At 45.8% G+C, this 12,462-nt stretch overlaps 1 long non-coding RNA gene across 1 annotated transcript in view; it reads left to right on the forward strand.

Annotated features, from left to right (window-relative positions):
- Positions 1–415: 415 nt before the first annotated feature.
- The window catches only part of LOC114813127, a 35,236-nt gene continuing 23,189 nt past the window's right edge, over positions 416–12,462 (forward strand). The window contains exon 1 of the long non-coding RNA XR_003760738.2: positions 416–532. This is a non-coding gene — a long non-coding RNA (uncharacterized LOC114813127). The remainder of the gene's footprint in view (positions 533–12,462) is intronic.

Consider the following 12,462-nt stretch of genomic DNA (forward strand, 5'->3'; position numbering starts at 1 on the left):
ATCATCATTATTATTCAGTGAATACCATTACTGATAGTCCTACTACCAGCAGCACTCTGGCATGAGAGGGGGACGCTGTAGCTTTCTGCAACTGGGGCAGTACTGACCAAGAAGTGTGGTCTATCTGCAAGCCCTAGTCCACACCCTTTCATTCATTCTTGCATTCAGTCATATTGATTGAGTGCTTACTGTGTGCAGAGCACTTGACTAAGCACTTGGGAGTACAATAATAAGCAGACACATTTTCTGCCCATAACGAGCTTGCAGTCTAGCAGGGGAGACCTTTGAAGAGGTAAGCTCACCTGGACACTAAGTGATGACATTAACAGGAAATGGGCCAATTACAGGCAAAGTGGACAAAGGGGAGGGAAGAAAAGGTTAAGGATTGAGATACAAGCACATTTCTCTTTCTCCCTCTTGGGGTCTGGGTCTCTATCTAACTGTGCTTTGATACTGAAAGTTGTACCATGATCTCATGGAGGGATTTGGGGATAGTGGGGTGTGGCTGGAGAAATCTGGGCTGGAAAGCAAGGTAAGTAGGATGTTGTTAACTTTGGGTAGAACCCAGGTTAAGTTAAGGTTTACAGCCAACTCAGGGGAGTCTATGGTTAAATGTGGATTTTATTTCAAGTTTCTTCTAATTGCTGTTGCTGAATTGTCTACTGTTCCCTGGGTAGGGAAGGCTGAAGATTGTACCTTAAGTGTTTTCTGTATGTAGAATGAATTTTAGCTTATTTTATTTTCTCTAAAGCAAGGAGACAGTATTGTTTGTCTCTGTGAACTCACAGACTCTGGGAAAGGTTTGAAGAAGGGTTGAGATTTTTGGCTACCTTCTCCAGTAGCTACTGAGTCAACAGAGTGCAAATCAGCAACCAATCCCCCCCAAAAGTCATCCAGGCCACTTGGAGAAGGCAGAGATTGTCTTCTAACTGTATGGTTCTCAACCACGTTTTGGTTCTCTTCCAGGTGTTTAGTAGAGTGTTCTGCATGCAGTATGTACTTAAATATCATTGATTTGGAGTTCAAATCCATTAAGGCATACCTAAGTGGCAGCTAATTATCCAGAAAATTTTTGGGGGGTGGGGGATTACCTGCAACTATTTGGAAGTAGAGAGTGAAGGAGTAACACTCTTACCCACAGGGCAGATCTGGAGAGGGAAGGTAGCCCTAGCAGACATTTTCCAGACTGCCTCAGGTAATCAATCATTTATTGAGAGCTTATTGTACACAGACCATTGTACTAAGTGTTTGGGAGAGTACAATATCACTGAGTTGGGTCACTTGTTCAGGTAACAGTCCAGGGAATTTGAGAGATCAAGCCCAGGTGTGCCCTCATTGAGCTCTATCCAGGCCTGGGAACTGACAGCAGCTTTGTCTTAACCCTCCCCCTGCAATGCATGTAAAACACCAGCTGAAGGCACTCCAGATTCACGTCCAGGGCTAATTCCCCTTTAAAAGGGATGGGGAAGGTCACAGCCTGGGTTCCTCACTCAGATTTCTAAAGAGGCTCAGTGTTCAAGGAACAGACAGAAAATATGAGTCTGTTGGTTTGGCATTGAAGAGGAGTTGGAATCTGATTTAAAAAAAGACCAAGGGGCTAGAAGTCAGAAGTCCTGGATTCTAATCCCACATCTGGCCTTGATCTGCTGTGTGACTTCAGGCCACCCACTTAACCTTTTGGAATCTCACTTTCTTAATCAGTAAAAGGAGAATAATAGTACCAGATTCTCCCTACCTCAGGTGATGTGAGGATAAAATGAGAAAATGGAGGTGAAAACTCTTTGGGGGGGGGGCAGGGAAGCAATCTACAAATTCAAATCACAATTATTACTGACTTGCTGAGGGAAGACAATCGAGTTCCTTTACATTTGTTGTCCCTGTGTGTTTAAAATGGGGTTTGTAATGGTCCTTTGAGATTTGGAGCCTCACTAAGTTACACAGTGGTGAACCTGCTGAGGAGGGGAGTAATGGCAGTGTGAGCCACAACTGCTCCATCCCCCCATCCCTTCTTCTCTCTCTTCTGACTGGTTTTTCTCAAGGGGCTTCAGCCGGTGGGGTCCTTGTTCTGGGGCTGAGCCCACAGGGCAAATGAATTGAAGACCCCTGACTGCTCCAACCGCACCCTCCCAGCCCATATCCTAAACCATGGAAGAGATTGGTCAGTGGCCTCACCACAGTATCGAACCACCCATCCTGAGGTCAGACATAAACTCAACTCCAGTGTGTCGGTGGCCAGGGCCGGCACCTGTGGTCTGGCTGGAATTTTTTGCCACAGCCAGATGATCTCAGCCACAAAATGTCATTCGTTCAGTCGTGTTTATTGAGCACCATTTGGGTGTGCAACATTGTACTAAGCACTTAGGAGAGTACAAGGCAACAATAAATAGACACATTCCCTGCCCACAACCAGCTTACAGTCTAACTTGAGGCACAGAGCAGTATGTCAGCAAAAACCAACAATTGCCAGATGTAGTAGAGATAGTAATATTAAGCTCTTACTGTTTGCAGAGCAGTCTACTAAGCACTGGAAAGAGTGTACAGGTGGGAGTTGGACATGGACCCTGTCCCTTGAGGGCTCACAATTGATGTGACTCTTTACTGTTATAGTACATTTCTCCCGAGTGCTTACTGTGTGCTCTGCATCAGGACCAATGAACCAATAAAAAAGAACAAGGACAAATATATTCAATGAAAACAAAAATCAATAGAGAGCTGTGACTAGAGGAGCAGAATTTCAGGTTCCCTGTGATTGAGAGTCCAAGGCATACCTGAACCACAGTAAGAGCTATCATCCTGGCTCAGTGGAAAAGAGCCTGGGCTTTGGAGTCAGAGGTCAGGAGTTCGACTCCCAGCTCTGCCACTTGTCAGCTGTGTGACTGTGGGTGAGTCGCTTCACTTCTCTGGGCCTCAGTTCCCTCATCTGTAAAATGGGGATTAACTGTGAGCCTCATGTGGGACAAGGACAAAGATTACCCTGTATCTACCCCAGCGCTTAGAACAGTGCTCTGCACATAGTAAGCACTTAACAAATACCAACAGTATGTCCACTAGCTTTCCCAAGGTTATATGGGGCCTCATGCTGCAGGTGCTGTTCTCTTTTCCTTTGGGGATGGTGGAAAGCAGGACAGGATTGGGTCCCCTTAATAGTGCAGAGGGACAATTGGTGCAGGATCTTGGTGGCCAGTGGGGCTGGAGCAGGAATTGCAAAAATTGTGTCTCTGTGAGGTGAATGAAGTGGGCATAGTCCCTTTTCTCCCAGGTCATTTTCTGGTCTTTGTACAGCATCAAAGGTGGACTCCCCCAAAGACAGGGATAGTTAATCAACTTTGCCCCGACCTTTCTTTGCCCTTGACCTTTTAAATGAGAAAACATTTATCTGCCATCTCAGTGGCATAGGTGACCGCCCTTTTTATCTCACAGTCAAGTTGCTCAAGTGGGATATTTGCTCTGGCCTAGCCACTTGCCAAATATATCGGGAGAGGGGTCAGGAGAGACCAGTGGCTGTCCTCTCCACCTGCAGGATAGCACTGCCTCTCCTTGGGAATCCCTGCCTAGCCTGAATCAATCAGTCAATTAATGGTAGTTCCTGAAGGCTTACTGTGTGCAGAGGACTGTACTAGGCTCTTGGAAAATGCAATGGAGTTGGCAGGCATGATCCCTAACCATGAGGGCTCTACAGATTTCAATTTACCAGGGGGAGAGGAGGGATCATGATACCCGTTTTACAGATGAGGATGCTGAGACTCAGAGGGGTGGAAGAAAGTCTGAGCTATCCCATCTCCTTCCTTGGAACTAGGACCTTTTTGGTGCTAACTCTGATGAAGTTCAACTCTTCTTTCCCTTTCAGAGGTGTGTGAGTCCGATGATTTTCCAACAAGTTGCCAATAAGGGGTGCTGAATATAATTCCAGTGTCCAGCCTGGACTACTGAAGCACAATACAAAAAGCTAGAAGGAAGGAGGGAGGCATGGGAGTTCATGGGGGCTCTAATGTGAGGGCAATTTTATTTTTAGCCCCATTGCAACCCCTTGAGTAGATGTGACCACCCCCCCCAGAGGGTTTGCAGGTGAAATTTGTTCTTTTCTGTTGCTTTTCTTTGGTTCTGGGTCCAGCTTGGTGCAGGGATAATGGAAAATTCTAATGTAGAAAGAATGCTAACTTTAACATAAATACCCGTTGGTCTTGTCACTGTCGTTATTTGACCATTCCTATGTGAACCACTGCAGCTGGGAAGGGAATTTTCAGAGCTTATAATAATTACTATTATGGTATTGAAGTGTTCACTATGTACCAGGCACTGTACTAAATGCTGGAGTGAATACAAGCAAATCAGGTTGGACACAGTTCCTGTCCAACTGGGGCTTACAGCCTCAATCCCCAGTTTACAGATGAGGTAACTGAGGCCCAGAGAAGTGAAGTTCATTCTATCGTATTCAACCATATTTATTGAGCATTTACTGGCTGCAAAGCACTATACTAAATGACATGCCCAAGGCCACATAGCAGACAAGTGGCAGAGCAGAGATTAGAATCCATGACTTTGACTCCCAGGCCTGTGCTCTATCCACTATGCTATGCTGCATTTCATAATGGCAATGGGGGCTCATCGTGGGCAGGGAAATGTCTACAAACTTGATTATACTGAACTCTTCCCAATGCTTTGTACAGTGTTCTGCACACAGTAAGCACTCAAATACCATCGATTGACTACTCCCAGTAAAATCTCGCAGTTCTCACCCAGCTTTCTTGTTCTAGTTTGGGCAAGGAGCAAGACTCATTGTCTGTCACAACCTGAGCCGAGCTGCTCTTCTGTTGAGCGGGGTCTTCTGGGAGTGGCAGAAGCCTGATTATACCAAAACACGTCATCCCCTTGATCTATCTGAACCACCGCAGATGCATCGGCTGCTCTCGTATTCCCTCTAGTCCTATGTCTTTGAGGCAGAATTCCTCAAACTGACTCACCTGGTTTCAGAGGAAGAAATCTGTGGGCTCTTTCGTCAAAGTGCCATTTCGATTTTCACTTCTGGGGGCCTTTCATCCTCCTGGTGGTCTCTCTTTTCCACTAACTGTGGGGCAGTCTGTCAACGACTGGTAAATTTAGAGTATTTCTCTCCTTCCCATTAGCAGCTGGCCTGGGGACCGCCCAGGGCTGGGCTAGGGCAAGGCCAGTAAAGCACTACATAAACCCCCCACTCCCTTCCACCTCATGCCAACTGCTTTCTTCACTGGGATCTTAATTGTCTGAATCCATCTTTCCACCCATCCATTTCATGGTGGATAATTAGGATGAGCTGTGCTCTGATGATAAGTCCCCAAACTGTCTAAACTCTGAACTGGAAAACAGGTCCATTGTCACTGAAGGCTGCAGACTCTCTCTCTCTCTCTCTCTCTCTCTCTCTCTCCCTCCCCATCTCTCCCTCACTGACTTGCTGTTTGCACTGTGCAATATGCTCATTTCTGGATTCGGAAAGAATTAAACTAAGATCCATCTTTGAGTTCCCAAATTCTCATATCCCCTGATTGGAACTGGCTGACATCTCAGTGGCCCCACCTGAGTGTGGAGTGGAAATTTCAAGCAGATGGAACTGTTTGAGGCTGAGTTGACAATGCCATGGTTGATCTGTGGTGATTAAATCTCATCTGGAGTTTTTTCTTGGCATTTTTTGAATCCTAATCAGCCATTTTCATGGTATTTGTAAAGCATCTACTATGTGTCAAGCATTGTATTACATCCTGGAGTGGAAATAAATTCATCAGTTTGGACACATTCCCTGTCCCACAAGGCGCTCACATTCTAAGTGGTCCTTGTGGATCATTTCTTTGGAAAAGCTTCTCAGAATCTTCCTTCCTTGGAGAGTCACTCCTTCATGACCAGGGTGGCCAGGGATGGCCCTCCTGAGTATTAGTTATATAGGACATCACATGTGTTACTTTGAGCACACAGAGGAACATAATGACATCTTGCACACCATTTCATAGAAATAAGTCAAGATCTCCTGAACTTAACTCTTTCTTTGCGGGTAGGAGTCCTTTGAACTCTTGTATTCCCCTTCAAGATCCATATGATCAAATGTGTCTCTTCTGAGCCTTGGAACTCAGTGGCAGGAGCAGAAGCAGAGGGCAGTTATCTCCTGGAAATAAACCTATCTAGTATAAATCAGTCATATTTAAATGCTTACCGTGTGCAGAGCTCTGTATTAAGTATGTGGGAGAGTACACTATAACAATAAAAAGACACACTCCCTGTCCACAATGAACTTACGGTCTAGAGGGAGAGACAGACAATAATATCAATAAATTACAGATATGTACATAAGTGTTGTGAGGCTGAGAGAGGGGGACGAATGAAGGGACAGAGTCAGGGAGATGGAGAAGGGAGTAGGAAGAGAGGAAATGGGGCCTTAGTCAGGGAAGGCCTCTTGGAGGAAATGGGCCTTCAATAAGGCTATAAAGGCCGGGGAGAGTGACTCTCTATCAAATATGAGAAGAGTGGGCATTCAAACAAGGGAATTCAGGAGCAGAGAAGTTAAGTGACTTGCTCAAGGTCCCAAAGAAGGTAAGGGGCAGAGCCAGGATTAGAATCCGGATTTTTCGAGTTGCAGATCTGTCCACTTTCCATTAGTCCACACTGCTTCCCCTTGTCAGCAGCAGGCCCTGACTGAGCCCACCCAGGGCCATGTTAAACCTGCCCCTCACCCTCCCCTGCCCCACCCACTTTAGTAAGTGAGTCCTCAGCATCACTTCCCCCACCTCTCCAGCAACAGACCCAAGGTGAGCATCTCTATTTGGTTCTCTTTCTTCCTCCTCTTTAGTTCCCGGTCTCGTTACTGCTTCCCCTGTCACCACCCCCGGTCCCCTCTCTGCTGTCTCTTTTCTCCTATTTGGTTCCTTCTCTATGTTTCTCCTTTCTGAATCTACCTTTTTAATGGTATTTTTTAAGCACTTATGTGCCAGGTACCGGCACCAAGTGCTGGGGTAGATATAAGTTAATCAGGTTGGACACAGTCCATATCCAAATAATAATACCAATAATAATGTTGGTATTTGTTAAGCACTTACTATGTGCAGAGCACTGTTCTAAGAGCTGGGGGAGATACAGGGTAATCAAGTTGTCCCACGTGAGGCTCACAGTCTTAATCCCTATTGTACAGATGAGGTAACTGAGACACAGAGAAGTTAAGTGACTTGCCCACGGTCACAGAGCTGACAAGTGGCAGAGCCAGAATTTGAACCCATGACCTCTGACTCCCAAGCCTGTGCTCTTTCAACTGAGTCACACTGGGGCTCAAAGTCTTAATTCCCATTTTACAGATGAGATAACTGAAGCACAGAGGAAGTGAAATGACTTGCCCAAGGTCACACAACAAGTAGAGGAGCTGGGATTAGAAACCAGGTACTTCTGACTACCGGGGCCCATGCCCTAACTACTAAGCAACAACTTTTCAGATCTGTTTCTGGCTGAGGTCTCAGAGTCTTCCTGACTTCAAGTCCTTAGATTTATCTCTGCCTGGGCCTATAAATCTGTCTCTGAAGGCCATCTTCTTGAGTTGAATAACAATAATTATTATTATGGTACTTGTTAAGCACTTACTATGTGCCAAGCACTGTTCTAAGCACTGGAGTAGATACAAGTTAATCATGTTTGACACAGTCCCTGTCCCACATGGAGCTCACACTCTTAATCCCCATTTTGCAGATGAGGTAACCTGAGACAGAGACAAGTGAAGTGACTTGCCCAAGGTCACCCAGGAGACAAGTAGTGGAGGCGGGATTAGAACCCAGGTCCTTCCAACTCTCAGACCCGTTCTCTATCCACTAAGCCATGCTGCTGCTTGGATCACCTCTGACCTTATCTCTTTCTGGCTTTTATTGCCCTTCCCCTTGGAAGCTGCTGCTCATAAAATGAAAAATTGGCATCTATGACCAGGGCTTGTGTTGTGTTTCCATACAGATTTCCTGGTCACATTCAGTGGCTAATTTTGCACAGCAAACAAGACTCCCGTTAGCACCCTGGCAGTCTGCAATCTGATTTCTTCCTCTGTGTCTGATTTGGATGCATGAACCACAGAGATTATCGTGATTCTGAAAAACACTTGTCCAAGCACAAATGTGCTGCTTCTGAAAACATTTTTATGGACTTACTGGGGTCAAAGAATTTTCGTTCTGCTTCTGGCATCCACGCTTGCTTCAAGGCATGTCATGTTTCTAATCACTCTTCACTAGAAGTCTCCTTTGGAGAACGCATTGCTGCATCTTAGAGGAGGAGCAGCATTTACTATCTACCCTGGGCAGAGCATTGTACGATATGGTTGGGGAACATTTAGAAAGATTCAATATTCTGATTATTTGTAAATATCTTTTTTGTCTGCCCTTCCCCCTCCCATCCATTAGAGTGAAAACTCGTTGTGGTTAGGAAACATGTTTTACGCTTCTGTTGGGAACATAGTACAGATATTGCACTCACTGGATGCTCAATAAATAAGATTATTACTACCACTACTATTTCCCTTCTTAGGGTCGCACCTGGGGAGTTTCCAGTATTCCACCAGTTTCTACTATGGGAGGGAGAGTCAAACAGAGACCTACCCATTCCTAGCTTGGGCGGCGACTAGTGAGTGGAAGGCAATCATGCTACAAGTCAAAACTCACCCGTGCTGGGCAGCAGCCGAATGGGGAGAGTCGAGGGCGGACACTCGAGTTTACTGTGCGGAAGGAGGCGATGGTAAACCACTTCCGTATTTTTACCAAGAAAACCCTATGGATCCACTACCAGAATGATTGCAGATGGAGGTGGGGCGTTCTGGGAGAGAAGTGTCTGTGGCGTCACTATGGGTCGGAGGTGATTTGACAGCCTACGACAGACCCAACTACTACTATTATTAGCTGAGAAGCAGCGTGGCTCAGTGGAAAGAGCCTGGGCTTTGGAGTCAGAGCTCATGAGTTTGAATCCCAGCTCTGCCACCTGTCAGCTGTGTGACTGTGGGCAAGTCACTTAACTTCTCGGTGCCTCAGTTACCTCATCTGTAAAATGAGGATGAAGACTGTGAGCCTCACGTGGGACAACCTGATTCCCCTGTGTCTACCCCAGTGCTTAGAACAGTGCTCTGCACATAGTAAGAGCTTAACAAATACCAACATTATTATTATTATTATTATTGCTACTATTGCTATTATTACTCCAAGATGCCTGCCTTCCAAGAGTTACAATCTAAGTACTTGGGGAATCTTATCAATGGCATGAACCACTTTACATCCTGAACATTTGTTTGCTGCAAACATCACCTCAGCTACTTGGCAAACTAGGATTTGCTGCCTAATTTCAGCTTTGTGGTTCTCCCAGTTGCTTCCAGTACTTTCATAGATCCTGGTCATGCCACCTTTTAGTATTATCACCATATGATAATAGTGTTTTTCTAAGCATTTACTGGTGGCAAACTCTGTAGATACAAGACAGGTGGGTCACTCATGGGGCTCACCAGCTCTGAGGCCGAGTTCCACCAGGTAGGGCTATGCGTGGAGGGCTTCCCCCACCCTACCCCACCGGACAGATGGCCTCAGGAATCATGGATACGATTTTACAGTATCCTCAGGCAGCCTTAGAAACGGCAATCTCTCAAGCCAGGCATCAGAGATTATCGGTTTTGAGCTGTCATCCGGGGCAGGTAAAATCCCAAAGGGGCAGCTCATTTGCTGAAACTTTTATGTTGCAACTTGAGACATGACCTGTTCTCTAGAGACCGGTTTGAAATGCTGCTTTGTGATTGCCTGGTTGAGGTCTTTAGGAGTCACCCGCATAAGCAGCTGGACATTGGACTGCCCCAGAGACTAGAGATATCAAGCGAACCTGCCACTTCTGTCTGCTTGCTGGCTCAGCCTCACGTTTGTCACGGAGAGCAGAAGGGGCTTCTCGCCCAGGGACTTCATCACTGATGAAGATTTGTGCTTCCTGAGCAACGGCTCAATCCTGGAAATAAATCTTGGTTTTTGGAAATGAGTACTTGGTATTCTAGGGCCTCCAGACCTTATAGAGCATGCATTCACCGGGCCAAAATAAGCTCCTCGTTGAGGTCCCAAGCCCACTCACTCTTTCCCTCCCTCCTTTCCTGGGGCACTGGCCCACAGAAGCACTTTGATATTTGCCCCTTCTCCCAGTCCCACAGAATTTACATACATAGTCATCTAAAATTTATTTTGTTGTTTGTCTTCACCTCCGGTCTGTAAGCTCTTGATGGACAGGGATCATCTATATCTACTCTTTTGTAATATTTTCTCCTAAGAACTTAGTACAATGCTCTGCACATTAAGGGCTCAGTGAATATCAATCAGTGATATTTTACCAATAAATAGTATTTATTGAATGCTTACTGTGTACAGAGCACTGTCCTAAGAGCTTGAGTGAGTGCAGCAGAATTGGTAGACACATTCCTTTTCCGCGATTGATATAATAATAATAATTATGGTACTTGTTCATTCAGTTGTGTATACTAAGTGCTTACTGTGTGCAAAGCAATGTAATAAGCACTTGGGAGAATACAATATAACAACAAACAGATAAAGTCCTGCCCACAACAAGCTCATAGTCTAAAGGGAGAGAGCTTGTTAAGCTCTTACCATGTGCCAAGCACTGTTCTAAGTGCTAGGGTAGAAATGAGTTAATATGTCTCTGTCCCACATAGGGCTCACACTCTTAATCCCCATTTTAAAGATGAGGTAACTGAGGTGCAGAGAAGTGAAGTGACTTGCCTGCAGTCATAAAACAGACAAAGGGGGGAGTTGGGATTAGAACTCATGACTTTGTGACTCCCACCCCGTGCTCTCTCCAGTAAGCCATGCTGCTTGATTGACTGGTCCACTGGGGCAGTAGGGCATTGGAATGCTGGCCCACTGGGCCACTAGCCTGTCAGCACTTTGGAGCACTGGTTGACTGGTCTGCTTGGATATTGGAGCACTGTGAACTGGCCTGTTGGAAGCCCTGGTGCACTAACATACTGGTGCTCTGGGCACTGGTGCACTGAAGCCCCAGCACACTTCATAATAATGATGGTATTTGTTAGGCACTTTCTATATGTCACCTTTAAAGCCCTCTTAAAAAATCACACTTCCTCCAAGAGGGCTTTCGGGGCTAAGCCCTCATCTCCCTTATCTTCCCTCTCTGTACCATCTGTGCACTTCACTGTGTACCCCTTACTCTATTTTATACTCACCCCACCTTCAACAGTACTTCTATATCTATCCTCTTACCCTATTGCTTCCCCTATTTTAATGTCTCTCTCCCCAAATAGGTGGGGAAAGTGGTGGAGGGTGAGAGAGTTCCCGGATAATGCCAAGGTTCCAGGCTTGTGAGATGGGGAGGTTGATGGTGCTGTCTACGGTGATGGGAAAGTCGGGGGAGGACGGGGTTTGAATGGGAAGATGAAAAGTTCTGTTTTGGACAAGTCAAGTTTGAGGTGTCGGCGGGATATCCAAGTAGAGATGTCTTAAATAATAATAGTAATAATGATGGTAGTTGTTAAGTGCTTACTGTGTGCCAGACAAATCAGGTTGGACACAGTCCCTGTCCCACATGGGGCTCAGTCTCAATCCCCATTTTACAGATGAGGTAATGGAGGGCCAGGGAAGGGAAGTGACTTGCCCAAGGCCACACAGCAGACAAATGGCAGAGCCTGGATTAGAACCTTCTGACTCCCAGGCCTGTGCTCTAGCCACTACGCCAAAATGCAGGAGGAAATATGAGACTTCAGAAAAGGGGAGAGGTCAGAGCTGAAGAGGTAGATTTGGGAATCATCCACGTAGAGATGGTAGTTGAAGCCATGTGACCGAATGAGTTCTCCAAGGGAGTGGTGTAGTTGGAGAATAGAAGGGGACCCAGATCTGAACCTTGAGGCAGAGGGGAGTGAGAGGGTGAGAGGCATAGGAGGAGTGTGAGAAAGAGACTGAACAGGAAGAGTGAGATTATTATGAGGATTATACAGTAACAATACTATTAAAATATAAAAAAGTGAAAAATAGCATGGATTTACCACATCGGCAAATCCACAGACCAAGGACTGTGCTAATTTGTTTGGAGACTGAGGGTGGGGGGAGGGAGAATCCATCTTTCTGATCTCAACATGGTCAACATGGTCACAGGAGAGTCTGTTTGGTGAGAGCCCCCAACCCTTCTGTGGAGAGAGTAGTGGTCTGCTGGACAAGGAGAGGAAGGGAGTTTTGGATGGTTGGAGTCTGCAGCATTTCCAAAGTGGTCATTATGGCCACAGAGGAAACAGTGGTACTGAACTGCAGGCTGTTTATTTATTTATGTATTCATTTATTTATTTATTCCCCAGTATTTACTAAGTATCAGCTGTGTGGAGACCAGTGAAGTCAGCCCTTGGGAGAGTACAACTCTAAGTAAAAATCCTAGTCCTGCCCTGGCCTACTGGACATTTTTCTAGATGAGGGGTGGTCATATCTTGTGAACTGA

Source organism: Ornithorhynchus anatinus, chromosome 7 (assembly GCF_004115215.2).
Source record: "Ornithorhynchus anatinus isolate Pmale09 chromosome 7, mOrnAna1.pri.v4, whole genome shotgun sequence".
NCBI lineage: Eukaryota > Metazoa > Chordata > Mammalia > Monotremata > Ornithorhynchidae > Ornithorhynchus > Ornithorhynchus anatinus.